Genomic DNA, 15,789 nt, shown 5'->3' with positions numbered 1-15,789 from the left:
TTCAAAGTGTAGGTTCCAGCTCCTGGTGGTGGTGGTGAAGGAGCATGAGTGATGCTGGAGCTGACCCAAAAAGCGTTAGAAACCTCTTTGTTAGCAGCACAGCAGCCCTTCCCGGATGGGTGCTCGTCGCTGGGAACTGCAGCCGAGTCCTGCTTCCTTCTTGGCAGAGCTGTGCTGGTGTTGCCTTGGAGAGTGGCATGGAGACAAACAAGCCAAGAGAGAGTTTGGGGCTGGGTGGCTGTTCGATGTCCCTTCTGGCCCAGCGTTTCTGCAGTCCTTGCATTCAGGTTTTGGCACAGCTTCTGTCCCGTCAGTCCTGCTGAGGCTGAGTGTCCCAACACCTTCTGATCTTCTGAATCCAAATTTCCAACATTACTACATTGCACTTGGTTTTTTGGCTCTTGGGAGTAGTTTGGTTGACCACAAATTGGTCACTGTGCTGTGATGCAAGCTGATGATTTCCTCCCCTGCGGGTGCTAAACCAAATACCCCTGCAACTGCTGTCTGACGGGGATGTTACTCTCGGCTGGTGTTTGCAGCTATGGGGATGTTTAGGAGCCATGCAAGCCAGGGTGATTCAAGCTGATACTTGTGATTAAATGCTGAATGCCTGGTCTGTTGTGTTCTACCAGCTGTAACCCCTAGGGAAAAGAGGGGTTTTACTTCAAGAAGAAAGGATATTCTGGTATTGTTTGGTTGATAATGAGAATGCATAGCTTCAAAGCTGAAACAGTGTGTGCTGGGTTTTAAAAATCACAGGAGCATATAAAACTGTCTTGAAGAAGAAGATCATAGATAGGCAGACCTACTGAATGCACCTGGTCTTTTTTTTTGTAGACTGCAGAGCTTTCTTCTGTGGTTTGCAGGGTTCCCGTGCCTTGTTGCATCCCTGCACAGCGCAGAGTTCAGCTTCTGTGCTTGCTGTTGTGGAGGATGTAGATGTAAGGCTTGCTAAGAAGATCCAGACTTCAGTTCTAGCTTAGCTGATGCTAAAGTTCCCCTTAAAAATAAATAAATAAATAAAAAATATATATAAATGCTTGCCATGCTTGCTTGTGGCATGTGTGACATGCTGGCACCGATTCTGACTTGTATTGATCTAGGTTGCTTCAAAAATAAAAAGAAGCACAGTAATTTATCTTAAAAAGGGTACAGAGAAAGTGAAGAAGAGAACGAGCAATTTGCTATTTGTTGCCTTTTCAAGGCTAACAGGCAGGGGCTTAAACTGGGAAAAAGTGAAATCCCTAGGCAGTTCCTGCGCACCATGTAATATCAAACGGAGTGACCGCCAAATGAAGTTTGCTGGATAGCAAGCGTGTGGCAGGACTGCTGATCGCGGAGCTTCAGAGCTCTTCAGTATGGTCGGTCAAGTTGTAGTGGCATCTCTGGGATGTGTCTTTAGGCGTGCAGAAACCACATCTTCTGCAAAAGGCAGTGGGTAGTTTGGGTGATGCTGAAGGTCTTTTATTTTCTTGAATGCTCAGAAGGGGCAGAGTGAGCCTTGAGCATTGGGAGTGAGGGGTTTTTTTCCTCATGGCTTCTTCCAGGTTTGCATTTCTGGAGCGTGCAGAATGTTGTCTCTGGGCTTGCTGCATCTCTTTCTTGGTTCACTTATGCTCACGTTCCTTTGGCCGCTCGCTTCCCCAGCCACCCGATGGATTTTGGACTAGGATTGCCTTCTGCTCTGCTGCTTCTCAAAAATGGGAATGAAGGAGAGTAAGCACCTGGAGGGTGCTGAGCCCGGCTTTGAGGTAGTGATGGGGGGCTGGAGGGGAGCGTACTGGCTTAGAAACATGGGGTGGGCTTCCTGCTTGCCGAGCGGCTGCAGGGAGCCTGTATCCCACTGGACATGCGCTTTTCATGCACGGATGTGCTATTTACTAGTGTCACCCTCACCCTGCATTTTGCAGGTGTTTCTCTGTGCAGTAATATGTGTCGTATTGTGGTGGGTTGACCCTGGCTGGGCACCAGGTGCCCACCCAAGCCGCTCTGTTGCTGCCCTCCTCAGCTGGACAGGGGGGGAGAAAATGTAAGGACAGGCTGGTGGGTTGAGGTAAGGGCAGGGAGAGATCGCTCATGCATTACCCTCATGGGCAAAACAGACCCAACTTGGGGAAATCAATATTGCCAATCAAATCAGAGTAAGATAATGGGAAATAAACCCCAAATCTTAAAACACCTTCCCTCCACCCCCCTCTTCTTCCCAAGCACAACTTCACTCCCGATTTCTCACTTTAAAATTGTTAAATAAATAGTGATTTGGCTTTGCTCAAATGGGAAGTGCAGCTTAATTTGTTAAAGGCTTTTTTGTCCTCCCTCAGACTGGGGATTTGGCTCTGTGTGTGTGTGAAGTGTTTCTTGTAGTTTGTAATCTGCATGTCATAGCCCCAAGTGGGCAGAGAAGGGTTATGGGACTGTGAGTTCTAAACGCTTACAGTAAAAGTGTAGTCATCCTGAACCTCATCCAAAGAGCTTTAGTTTGGTGTGGGTTTTTTTGGTTTTTTTTTTTTGTTGTTGTTTTTTCTTTTACTTTTCCCTCCTCTCTCTCTCGGCAGGATGCTGCTGCGTCACTTGCATTCTTCAGCATTGCCGCCTTGTTGGGAAGGCAGAAATTCTGTGAGCCTGGCGGTAACTCTTTCCAGGCTGCCAGCAGCAGTCCACGCACTTGCATCCTGCTCCATTCCCTCTGCAAGAGCATTGTGCACAGGGCAAGTGCATCCTCTCTGCCCTAGCAAAGGAGCAGCTGCTTGCACAGGCAGAGGTGCCCATCTTCCTGAAACCCAAAACCCACTCGTTTCTCTCTTGCACCTATTCAGATCTCGAGCGAAAATAGAACAGTGGTTATTGTTGTGTAAGAGTGAGGATGGGAAGCTCTGGATAAGTGTTTGGAAAATACCCAGGGAAAACGGCTGCCAGCAAAGGCTGTGCTGAGCGGGAGCGGAGATTGAGTTGGGTACCAAAATGTGTGTTTCAGGGTGAGAAATGTGTTTCTTGGGAAGGACACAGGGAACTGGCCGTTTCCCAGCACGCACCTCCCTCCTGGGGCTCATCCTGTGGGAGCCCAGAGAGATGGTGCTGGGGCTGGTTGTCTTCTGTGTCTCGGTGTTGAACGGGCTGTTCTTGCCAGTTCCTGCTTTTTATTCTTTCTGTCATCTTTCATAAGATGCTTCCCTACCCGCCTGCCTATCAAGCCGGGTTCAGTGCATGTCGCCCCACTGCCCATGTGCCGAATACATTAGTGTCTTTCCCAGGCAGCTCTGAAGGTATCCCAAGGCTCGGACCTTTAGAAAGCAAGATACTTTCCAAGATTGTGCTGGCAATTGCCTCTCTTCAGCACCAAAAGGCACCCTGCTACATTATTTTATGGAGGGGTGCAGAAATTGCTGTCGTGGCTGGGACAGTGGTCATTGCTGCCAACAGCAGGGCTCTGTGTGGGGAAGGTTGGGCAGGCGTGTGGAGCACCTGCACCCGGCAGAGCTGTGCACCCAGGACTGGGTTCTGCTGCTCTTTGCAAGGAAAAAAAAGAGTAACAGCAAGTGGGTTTCTTCGTGTGTGGTTAATTGCACAGTCAGCTCTCCCTGGGCTTCCAGGGGGACTGTTACTGATAAGTGGTTTCCACACTGGATCTCTTAGTGCAAGAGCAAGCTGTGGTCCCACCAGGTACCACAGCATCCACACTGTCGGTGCAAAGCCTCAGGGATTCAGCTTTTTGGTTTTTCTGGGTTACAACTTCCCCCCCTGCCCTCCCTCACCCATGATGGCCGTGCATGGACCGCACCTGGGCTCACCTTTCTCCATCGCTCCTCACTGCAGCATCACACGCTTGGGTGACTGATGCAGGCTCCTCTCTGTTTTTTTTTTATTATTTTACACATTTATTATCCCAGTCCACTGTTCTGAATGGTAGAAACTTGTCTGTCTTTTGGGAGACAGTTGTTACTTATTGACTAGCTGAATGGGGGGGAAATAACCTTTACTCCCTGTAGTGGGAATTGCATGAGTAAAAATTTTACATTCCATTCCTCAGATCCCCAAAGCCATTCATGTAAGGATGAGTTGTGGGTCAGAGAGAGGCTTTGCCCCCCTACTGCTCGCTGCAAGGGCTGGCTGTCTCAGTGTAAGGAGAGCAGGATAAAACTGCAGCCACGGCCTGAGCGAGGATACCCAAAATAACATGAAAAGGAAAGGAAGGAGTTGTCTGAATACAACCTGCAGTCCTTTAATTCTTTATGACAGTGATACCCTGAGCCTGGTTATCTTGAGCATCAGTGTTGCTGCAGTGATGGAAGCAGCTGATTCTGCATGGGAAGAGGAAGGTTTGATAGGAGGTATAATAATCTCTTAGATGTTTTAATTTTCTCCTTTTCATCCCAAACTGTAAGTGCAGAGTTTCCTCCACTTTGAAATGGGTCTTTTTATGTTGGCCTGCCTTTCAGATTGGGTTGAATCATGTTTCTTCAATATATAAAATGAATCTGGCAGCCTGGTTTTGTGCTTCAACCTCCCAAAGAGACAAGCAAGTATAAAGCAAGAAGATTCATTGCGTACTAAAATGCTGCACTTATTAAAAAAAAAAAATATAAAAAAAAATCCTCTGTGGACATCCTGTTTCAACTCTGCAGTAAAACTCACCGGTCAGTAAATGGTGGATCTCCTGTTCCCATGGAGAAAGGCAGTTGCCGGCTTAAGAGGTTGCTGTGGGAAAGGGGGGAAAAAGAAGAAAAAAAAAAAAAAGGAAAAGATCCACTCTTGGTCTTGCAAACAAAGGTTGCCTTGGATTGCAGTCACATGTTGCAGTTCAGCTGATCTCAGCTATGCCAAAAGGGGAAAGTTTTCTAGTACTTGCCTAAACCCCACTGAACTGGTTAGGGAATTAATTAGAAGAAAATTATTCACCTTCCCCGCCACCCACCCACCCCCACCCTCCCCCCAGCTGGTTTTCTCTTAGATCTGATTGCCCTGCATTGACTCCACGTCGGGGGAGCCAGGGGGAGCTGGGACAGGACCACCCTCTTGATGATATGTGGCCACTGTGTGAATTTAACTGTGATTTAAAATTGCACCATTGACAAATGTCTCCTGGCTTTTCCCTGTTGCGGATGAAGGAGTCTCTCACGTACTCAAACCTGGGATGCCGCCGAGCTTTGTAAATCATACCCAGTGGCCCCTCACCATGCATGTGTCGGGATTCAGTAAATACTGTTGGCCAGGTCAAGCTCCTTCCCTTGGGTACACCCCTCTGCCCATGCTGGGTGGAGATGTTCAGGAGACCCTCATGTGGCTGGACATTACGTGAAATTACACAAAATTCACTGCTTTGGCTTCAGAGAGTTGGTATTTAGGTAGGTATGTATGTTACATGCATTATACATGGCTTTTTGGGGCAAAGCCAGCGTAACAGGTTTAGCTCTCCTCCTGGGTGGTTTTCTCAGAGCTTAGGGTTTGTTCTGATCTTCATAAAGTGTATCAGGTCCCTGGGTTTCGGAGGGTACTTTCTCTGAGGGGTCTCTTCTCAGCAGAGCCAGGTATTGAAATGCTTTCCAGGATTTTGTCACCTTGTCCATGTGTGTGCTGGGTCTGGAGCCAGCTCAAGCCTCAGCGGTACCCCACATATCCTTAGTTACTGGGGAAGAAGTCAAGTAGTAGTTAGACCCCCTAGACCTGTTCATTTTGAATGTGCTGGTGGTTATTTTCCTTTTTTTTTTTTTTTTTTTTTTTTTTAACCCAAACCAGTATAAATTAGGGCTGCTGAACTAAAACAGAGTGAAAATATTTTTATTATTATTCTTATTTTACCGTGAAAAAGCATATCTCTGTTTCTTGGGTGAGGCAAAATGAAATACTTGCCACTTCCCAAGTTCCCTGTGCTCCCCTGTGGCATTGTATGCTTTGTTCACAGCACCCTGTGCCGGAGATGAAAAGCTTTGGTGCATGCTCCCTTCGGGGCAATGTGGATTCCTCCTCAAAAACCTCTGTTCTAGCGACCGGTTTTATAAATGCCTAAAAAATGAGGCTTGCACCTTATCTCTTGGGAGATCGTTGATGGATCCATTTCTCAGAAAGATATTTTATTCAGTCCTTTAATGCCATGCCACTCCCTTCATTCAGATGCCTGGAGTCTTTTATCATGTCTCCTCTTACTTATTGCTTAGCCAAGTTGGGCATATTTAGTTCTTTTAATCTTTCCTCATAACTCAGCTGTCTTTAATCATCCTTCTTGATGTCGGAGTGTTTGATGCCCACTTTTACGGAAAACAAGCCTACTTTCATTTTTTGGTATGCGTGTGAATCGCCTGGGAAGGGTCCCAGGAGAGAAGCCGTAGCTCCACGGCTGGTTGCCCCGGCTCATGCCTGGGTTTCCTCAAAAGCTCCCTTGAACATCTTGGTGTGGGCGCCAAGGAAGATTTCTGGCTCACCTTGTGCATACACCATTGGACTTGGCACCCTCTGGGATTAATTAATGTGTTTATTTGTTGGGTGTGGGCAGCAACACCCCCCCAAGACGTTTCATGGGTTGGGTTTCCAGGGCATGTTTCTTGGGGCATCTGCAGGAGGGTGCATGTGCTGATGGTGTTTATGGAAAGCGGGCCCAGAAAGGTTACCGTAACCTGTGCTTCCTTCCTGTACCTGCCAGCAACAGGAACGAGAGAGAGAGAGAGAGAGAGAGAGAGAGAGAGAGAGAGAGAGAGAGGTTTAATTTGCTTGTACTATCTCAAAAGCAAAGCCCGGTGATCAAGATGTTTCTAGGTGCCTGTGCTGCAGGTCAGGGCAATGTTTTTAGGTACTGCCAGGGATTGTGGCCCCTTCCTGCTGCAGCTATTGATGCTGTCTTTCCTGAGTAGTTCATCTGTTGGGCACCCAAAAATAGTCATTCACAAGTTTTTTAAATCAATCCGAGCTTTAGGATCGCTGCTACCTGTTACCAAGCTGAGCACTGCATCCCTTCAGGGCAGGGTCTTCAAACTTGGCTGTCTGAAGTTGAATGCCTCCTGTCTTGCATGGAGATGTCCTGAATTCCCCCCACATACCTCCTGTTATGTCACTGGGAGCTGTTTCAGAAAGCCTGACTTCATAATTTTCTTAAAGTAGCCAAGCTCAGATGCTGACTCCAAGGGGTTAAGGCGCTGGATCTCCAGTTTTGCTGGGGCTGGGCCATTCCTTGGGGTGGCATCCCTGACAGGGACTTTGAATTACATATGGATCGGGAGCACTTGGCTGGGAGTTAAAGGAGGCTGAAAGCCTGCCCCCTCCCCCACCTCCCGTTCTGAGGGAATGCTTCTCATACTCTTCCCAAATTTAGCTGTGCAAACGTGGCTGGGTTAAGTAGGCTGAGTGATGAGGCTATTCTGATGGTAATAAAGGTCCCCTTAGCTGCTCTGCCTCCAGCTCCTGCTCACTGCCAGAGAGGCTGTGTGATACATGGCTGTGTGATATATGGCTGCCCCAACAAGGGGTCCTGTGGCCTGAGAGGATGAGGACCTCGATGGTTAGAAGAAAACATACCCCGGGACCACCACCCAGCATGGTGCTGGGAACCTGAGCAACAGCCTTACGTCCGTCTGAGTGTCCCGTGCAACCCTCAGGCTGTGACATGGGGTGTCAGCAGGGCCTGAAGGTCACCACGAGGAGAAACCCACATCCTCTCCATGATGCTGCTAGGATGCTCTGGGTCATGGAGCAGGGATCCACTGCCTCCACCTTTTTTCCTTGGCAGCCCTGGGTGGGCACCACAAGAAGGGCATTTCTTCATCATTCCAGAATCCCTGACACTCCTGGCTGTGTTTCCTCTCATTACTCTTTAGGAGCAGTTGGGGGATTGCTTTAGAGCTGACAGTGAACATCCCAGGTTGGTGCCCTGTTGTTGGGTCATCATGTGTGTTCATCTGCTGTAGGGCTCCATCACTGCCGCCAGTCCGTTTGCTGCAGTGGAGGAACATGCTGATGCCTTGGCTGCTTGCGGGGGGGGGGTCCTGTCCCCTCCCCAATTTACATATATTTAAATAGATAATATATGTTTTAAATAAGTATGTATTAAACTGTTTAAATAGATCTGTAGGCTGCAATTTATATATAATTGCTTTCCAGTGCTTTCTCATTTTGAAGAACTGAGGAAATGAAGCTTTTTGGTTGGAGGGAGGGGACGAGGTTGGGCTTACTGACATTCTTTTGTTGTAATGTCGAATAGGTCTCTGCTGACTTCAAAAAGGAGAGAGGAGGAGCATGTGGAAGGGAGGTCGGATCCTGCCAGGGTTTCCTGGGAGATGAGGTGAGTGGTGACAGCTTTCAGCACTTGTAAGCCTGGATACAGAAGTCCTTCTGGGCTTCTCTGCACCCGTGGGGTGAGACCTCTTCCACTGAGCCTCCAGACTTCATTTTGTTGGGGGTTTCCCTGTATTTTGCCTCTTCGGGGCTGATGGGAGGATTTTAGACTGGTGATGCGCGTAGGGGTCTCGGAAGGGATGGAGACGATCTTGAATATGTTGAGGTCTGTGTATCACACAGACCTTGATTCTGACTGTATTTGGGCTTCACAGCAGGGGACTTTGCTCCTCTAGGTTGAGAGACCTCTGCTGCAATTACCTGCTACTGAACCAGTCGCACCCCCCCAGCCTCCTTTTGCAGTCACTGGAGAGAAATGGGTATTTTTAGGAAGCATCTGACCCTGACTTGCTGTAGGCATCTGTGTGGGATGAATCATCCCCTGCAATGCCTGCTTCCCCGCACTGTCAGCACAGCCGGGATGGCTTGTTCGGCTGTAGGGTCTGCAAAGCCTGTGTAATACCTGCACACTGCGTAGGAGGACTGGAGTTCAGGGTGCTTGCTTGTGGCTTGGGGTGTCCAAACTCACTGCACGAAAGCTTGGGCCTCTCCTAAGCTGCCCTTAAATTTTCTTCAAGGTTTGGACTCAGCTTGGATCCGTGGGCCACTTGTCTGAGCCTGCTCGGCATTTATACACCCTGACTGGTAGTGTAAGTACGTTTCTGAAGGATAGGGTATGATTGCCAAGGAGGTTTCAGTCCAACTGGGTCATCTTGTGCTGGCTGTTTCAGTCCCAGTGGGGACCAGCAAGATGACTCCAGCCCCAGGAGATGACTCAAGCCCCAGGAGCCACTGCACTGAGAGCGGGCGAGGCTGCTGGGGCTGTCCCCAAACCTCCTGGGAACCAGCCCTGGAGCCGCTCTGGCCTCTGACTTTTCGAGTAGTGTGGCTTGTGGCTTTTCGGCCGTGGGAAGATTTGGAGTAATGCTTACCCTGTCCCTACGGGAGCCTGACACCTGTAGCGGGAGCATCCACATCCCGGTAACTCAGCTGCAGTGCAGCAGCCCGCAGGTGCGGTAACGTGAAGAGCTGAGACTTGTGTGTCAGGTCTCTGTTGATCAGCATCTCCCTTGAGAGCTTTTGTGCAACTCACTGCATCTCCCCTGCAGAAGTTCCGCCCCAGATATCTGTCTGCCTTTGCTGGACCACCTCCTCTGCTTCACCCCCCTTTTGTTTTTTTGAAGGACAGGAGCATTGTTTTCTGTTAACCTTTGCAGGGTGCTCAGCCTGCGCTGGCTAGTCCTTATTGTAGTGTGGATAAATATTGAGCAGAAAAGGTTAAAATGTGGATGTACAAGCTGTTGTACCTAACCAGATGCAACTCTGGCAGATTTTTGGTATGCTTTTGCTTCTGCTGATGCCCTCAATATGTTCTAAGAGGTGCAGCCTGTTGAGAAAGAGGGTTTGATTTTGACAGTCCGTTGTCAAGGTAGTCACCTTAAATCAAGGAACAAATATAATTTGCTGTAGTGCATCACACCTGTTTAGTTTTAACTGGGCAAAGAGAACGTGTGTGTGTGCACGCTTTGATATGTAGGGCTTCTTCTGCGGTTTACTTTTAGCTTTTCTGTGTTACGAGTCATTGGAGTATTTTCACTACAGCTCTGGAGAGAGGAAACGCTCCCTTTTATAGTGAGGGAAAAGTGAGATCGTGTGGCCACAGCCCTTTGCCTGAGCCCTGGCCATGTCCAAGCTGGAGACACGTACATCTTTTGCCTTACGTCTGTCTACTTTGGGGACTAGAAGATGTTGCAGGGACTCATGGTGCCCCTTAGGTTTGCCTGTGACCTGGTGGCGTGAAGCTCTCCGTTTTCCTTGGGTTTCATTGCTGGGATGGTTTGGGATTCTGGGACATGGTAAGTGGGAAAACGTGCTCACCTCCATCTTGACCAAGATAAAATGAGCAGCCTGCCTGAAGTGAGGAAGGTTTCGCAGGTCTCGGTGACAGCAGCTAAAGTTGGGGGTGGTGGAGAAGGAGGTTTGTTATCTGCTTCCTGGCAGCTAAAAGCAGGTGTTCAGTCAACTGGGAGTTGCCCTCAAGGCAGAGAATACGGATGCAAATGACCTGTGAAGCATAAAAGGAACCATCTGAATGCCCTTTTCTGCCACTAATGAAGTTTACCTCCACCCTGGGTAATTTGCATGACGCAAGTTGATCAGCCCTGAGAAAAAGCAGTTGAGTCCAACATGACAAGATAACTCTGTCAAGCCTAAGGATCTTGCAAAGAGGCAAAGCCCAGAGGACAGGCCAGGGGATACAGAAGACCAAAGGGTGGGCTGTGGTGATGCTGCCCAGGAGGGGAGCTGGCTCCAGGGCGAGCATGGGCAGCGTTTTCATCAGCAGTGCACTGCTCACAGCGGCTGGCTGGCACTTTATGAGGTCCCTGCCACAAAGTTTCCTCCAGGTTTTGCAGTAGTTCAGCTAAATCAGTGCCGATCCCCAGTACAGGAGTGTGTGTAGCAGCTTAAAACCTTCTTTGATGAACGCAGTCTGAGGAGCGCTGGTTGAGCAGAGCTTGCTGAGCTGCTGCCCGTTACACTGTTCCAGGTATGATGTTAGACCGGTTAGTGTAAACCTACCTGGAAAGGCTTTTAGGCTGTGCTTTGTCTCATGTTTGATGCGGCAGCAGTACACAAATCCAACCAATTGCTGCAGCTCAAGGGGTGGCTGGTTAAGCAGTGACAGTCCCTTAGCTGGAAACCGTGTGGATTTAAGACCCTTCTTGGCCAGCGTGGCGATGCTGAGCGTGGTGGTGAGCAGCGCTGAGCTGTCACTCCCTCTGTCCTGCCCCTATTCTGCTGCAGACAGATTTTTACCCCTGGCCAGGGTTTACACCCAACCAGGTCTTTCAATGAAGTTAATTTTTTTACTGTGATTTGGACCTGCATGCATGTCCCGTCAGGTGCCGTCAGATCAGCCGTGGCCACAGATGGCCACTCTCCCCCATTTCTTGCCTGTGCTTTCTTGCGGCGTGACGTGATCCACTTTATTTCATTGGTAGTTTCACTAATTTTCCTGATGTTAATGAGCACTTCCTCAGCCCCCACCAAAGCCAAGACACTGACTCTTTCACCACAGTGGTTAAATGCTTATTTATTTTGTGGGCTGCTCCTCCCCCTTCCTGATTTCACTTGACATATGCAGAATGTGAAGATAAAAAAAAACACGTTTGAGCTGTCTCCTATTTCAGGTGGCTTTACTTCTTTAAAGTAGCTTCATGGGGTGATGAGTGTGTGCACAGATGCCTGGATGGGGAGGTGGGGAAGAAGCATCAGGCTGGGCAACCCCGTGCTCTCTGCAGGCTCCATCCTTGTCCATGTGGGCACCCAGAGCTTTGATCTAAGGTTTTGAGGCGTTACATTCCCTCAGAGCCATTGCTATCAATCTGGAAGAAATAAACGGTGACGTTGTTCAGTCTGGCTTTCCCTCAGCTCCTCGCGTTTTCCTCTTCAGGATTCAGCTGCTCCTCATCAGTGGCTTCCCAGCATTGTCTGGGCCAGCCGGTGGCTCGCCATGTTTTATGGTTACACATATCCACGCCTAGAGAGAGGATGGCATTCGTACAGATTCATACAGTCTCCTTTGCAAGCCACATGGTGTGTATGGCTGTGTGGGTCTCATGTTCTTGGGGGGACTCCATGCAGCAGAACGCATATATTGAGCCAAACCAGGTGTTTTCTGCTCGTCTGGGTTTTTTTGTTGTTTTGGGTTTTTTTAGGTTTTGCATCACTGGGTTGTTCAGTTTGCTGCTTCCTAGCAAAAGTTAACGGTGTCTATGGATGGTTAAATCACATGCATATAAAAAACTGCTCTCGTTGGTTTGCATCATCTGTAATTTTTTCTCAACCCCCACCCTTCCTTACCATACACAGAACTGCCCACACCTTGGCGTTTCCCCATGGTGTGCACTGTGTTTCCTGGGAAGCTTGAGGATGTAACAAGGGAGGTTGAGGGACATCATCCAGATGTGGGCCACGGTGGGGACCTGGGGGGAGCAAAGTTGGGGTGGGGGGTGGGGGGGAGGCAGGGAAGTCAGCAGCCAGGCCATTGATGTCTCTCTACCCAAGGGCAAGCCCACAAAATGCTGACCAGGAGGTCTCCAGTGCCATCAGCATTGGAGGAGGGCAGCCAGCACCTCCTGGGATGGAGACATCCCCACCTCTCCAGGTGACCACTTTCAACACTGCACCACCTTGCACACAGGAAAGCTTTCCACGTGTCCTATGTGGCCACAAGTTTTGAGTGTTGCCCTTTGCTACATAGTCTGTCTTGGCTGCGATGAGTTGATGTTGAAGGGTTTGGGGGGGAGCAGGGAGAGGTCTCAGGCCACTTGTAGGCAACAAGTGATGGCACTGGTGGGCAGCAAATGTATCTGCAGCATGTCCTGCAGAGATGTCAGAGATGTCTCCTCTGCGGAGATGGTATCCTCGTGCAGATGTTTTTCCTTAATAAATTTGACCCTATTTAAGAAAACCATGTTCATTTTCTGAATTACCAAGCTGTGTACTGAAAACCAATATGGAGTAAAGGGTGCTGAGGTGAAGAAGGATTAATAAGTAAAACTGGAGTGTATTCTCCTAACATTAAGTGCTCTGGGGGTAATTTTTCTTAACCATAATCCTGAGTCATAGCTGCCCACTCTATTGCAACTTGCAGCCACAGCAGTATCATCTTGGAGAAGCTGGCATGCAGGCTGGAGCCAAGTGATTTGACATGTCCACATTGATGTGACTGGTGGGTGCATGGTGCCAATGCACCTTCGTGGAAGGGGGGATTAAAAATGGGACAAGAAAAAAAACGAACCAAACTGCCAAATGGCTGCATGTGTTGGGTTTGCATTATTTTTCCTTTGTTCAGGTGTATTTGCTTGAACTTTCAAGTGGATTCCCAAAACACGAGAACCTGAGATGTCTTTAACAGCAATAGATGGATCTCAACTGTGGAGGAAAGAGTTGCCCTTGAGGGGTGGTGGTCGTGGGTGGTATGGGGTGTTACTGCTCCAAGCAGGCATGCTGGGAGCTGCTGACTTGGAACAAGATGGGTGGTGGTTTTCCATCTTGTCGTTCCTTGTGGTCACGGCAGGGAGAGCTGATGTTCCTGCAAGTTGACCATGTGTAGTGACATGCCAGAAATACCTCCTTACTGGGTTGCATCCTTCTGTGGGAAGGCATCAGATACACATTGTGATGGGGATTAACTCATTAGACCTTACCATATAGATAATGCTTTACAAATGATCTTTTCCTGGGAAGATTTCCTATCCGGGCATAGTCCCAAAGAGTATAAAGTCGACGGTTCTGGCTATTTTATGTTATTCCCAAATGCCTTGGTATTTTGGATAAACAGCTGAAGTTGCAACCCTTTCCCTGTGCTCTTGTCTGTGATGGTGCCACCGGTCCGGGCAGGGCTGCTGGACAGTTGGGCAGAACCAGGTGGGAATGGGGCGGATTGGGCATTCCTCATGTCTGATTGTTGGGAGGTCATGTAGCACATAGGTTATCTGGGAAGAGATGTCCAGGTGATGGTGATGGGAGAAAATGGTTTGTCTTGCTGAAATGAATTTTCATATTTCTGTGACAGCTGTGCTGAAAGTAAAATAAAATAAAATATTGATGCTTCTTGGGATTCATTTTTGTGTGTTTTCTGAGAGCACAAATGAAGGTTTTTAAAGCAGTTTCATTTTCCAGAAGGCGGAAGAGCCCAAATTTGAGCATGGGGCACCCTGGTCCTGGCGTTGCCATCTGTCTCCCATGTGACCTCAGACAGGTCCTATAGGTTGACCAAAAGTGTCCAAAAGTGTGACTTGGCAGCCAAAATGCTGACCTGCTTGGAGATACGGTATTGGCATGACTGTGCCAGTTGGAGCTGGTGTTTGGTGGACTTCACTGCTCCTGAATGGCTGTGGTTAGGACTCAGGTGAGGTTAGGTGTGAAATCTAAAAAACCTCTTCTCCAATGTAAACTCCACTTACATGCAGTGGGAGGAGGGGGAACAAATGATGCTTTGGAAGGTTTCCAGACAGTTGGCTTACATTAAATGCCTAACTTCCAGACAGCTAAGGTTAGGGAGAGAGCAGGTCCCACCTTTTAATTTCTTGATGTCTCTGTTGCTTGGATGTAAAATGAACTTAATATCAAGTCTTTGTTTCCCTGAAACAGAGGATAAGTATAAAATTTGGAGCTGCTGCCTGGTTACAGCAGCAGACGGGTGATTGTGTTTGGGATAACAGGCTGATCTTGGCCATGGGCAGCATCTTTGAAACTGCCAGCATGCCAGGAGTTAATGAACACACTCGGGTTTCTCCTGATGAACCCATGTGCTTTAAGGCTTTGAAAGCAATTTTACTGCTCCTCTCCACCACAAACCTTTTTATTTAAGGTGTTTCTTTCATGAAGCTTCAAATAGCACCCAGGTTGGACTGAAATCAAAACCTCCAGGAGAGGTTAGGACAATTTCTCTTGAGGTTTCTGTTGTGGTCATTTGCAGGAGGAAAAAAAAAAAAGAGGGTAAGATAACCAAGGTCAGCTCCTTACTTCAAGCTGCCAGCCGAGCTCCTCCGGAGCAGAGAGAGATTGAGTTACCCCACGCCTGTAATTTGTCCCTTGTGCCCGCAGCCAAATAATCCAGCAAAACAGCAGCAAAAAGGATGGGAAAGTTGGGGAAACTTTGTGCTGTAAGATGAGCTAGGCAAGTGATGCTCAGAGCCACGTTGGTGTGTCAGGCACAGATTTCTCTTTGGAAAGTGCTGGGAAGGGATTTTACTCAAGGTTTTACAATAAAAGTCCTGATGTCCATAAAGTGTGGAGCACAGTGTGTCTCTTCAGGTGCACCTCTGTCTTGGTGGTAGGTCTTAATTTTTGGGTGTAGTGATTCTGTTTTGCACTTATTCTTGCTCCATATAAGTATGTTTTTATTTGAATTCGATTAATTATTTCTTAATATTATAATAAGTTTTATTACAGAGTAGTGCTACCATGTATTTTTCAGTCTTACCTTTCTAGAGGAGTTATTAAACGCTTCACAGCTCTGGGATGCTCAGTGGCCCCTTGGATGTCCTTGGGCACATTATCCAATTGTGATAAAAACTCGCAGGCCCGTTTTCATTCAATTTTAGTCGGTACTACTTTGTATTTTTTATTCTCATCTTTCTAGAGGAGTTGCTTAATGCTGCCCAGCCCTGGGATACTCGGTGTCCCCTTCGATATCCTTGGGCACATTATCCAATTGTGATAAAAACTCTCAGGCCCATTTTCATTCATTTTTAGTCTTGTTTTGCACTGTAAGTTGATTTTTACGAAGTCATTGAGCTAACTACAGTATTGCTTTATTCTAATTCATATGCATTTGACATTGTTGACATTATTGCCTTATCTAGGTTAACTCCAGGATGACATCCCGGCATTCCCTGCCAACATTACTTTTTGTCTTGTTTATGTTGGACTAGCCTTCAAGGAATGGATTTTGAGAAG

The 15,789-nt window shown here is 48.0% G+C and overlaps 1 long non-coding RNA gene across 9 annotated transcripts in view; it reads left to right on the top strand.

Annotated features, from left to right (window-relative positions):
• LOC308060715 overlaps positions 1-15,789 on the top strand; it is a 228,783-nt gene that overhangs the window by 56,888 nt on the left and 156,106 nt on the right. For all 9 annotated transcript variants that reach the window (XR_013926849.1, XR_013926850.1, XR_013926851.1 and 6 more), the window contains one exon: positions 8,186-8,266. This is a non-coding gene — a long non-coding RNA (uncharacterized lncRNA). The remainder of the gene's footprint in view (positions 1-8,185; positions 8,267-15,789) is intronic.

This window comes from Falco punctatus (assembly GCF_963210335.1).
Source record: "Falco punctatus genome assembly, chromosome: 3".
Taxonomy (NCBI): Eukaryota; Metazoa; Chordata; class Aves; order Falconiformes; family Falconidae; genus Falco; species Falco punctatus.
The sequence above is the reverse complement of the archived record's forward strand: the minus strand, read 5'-3'. Positions and strand labels throughout refer to the sequence as shown.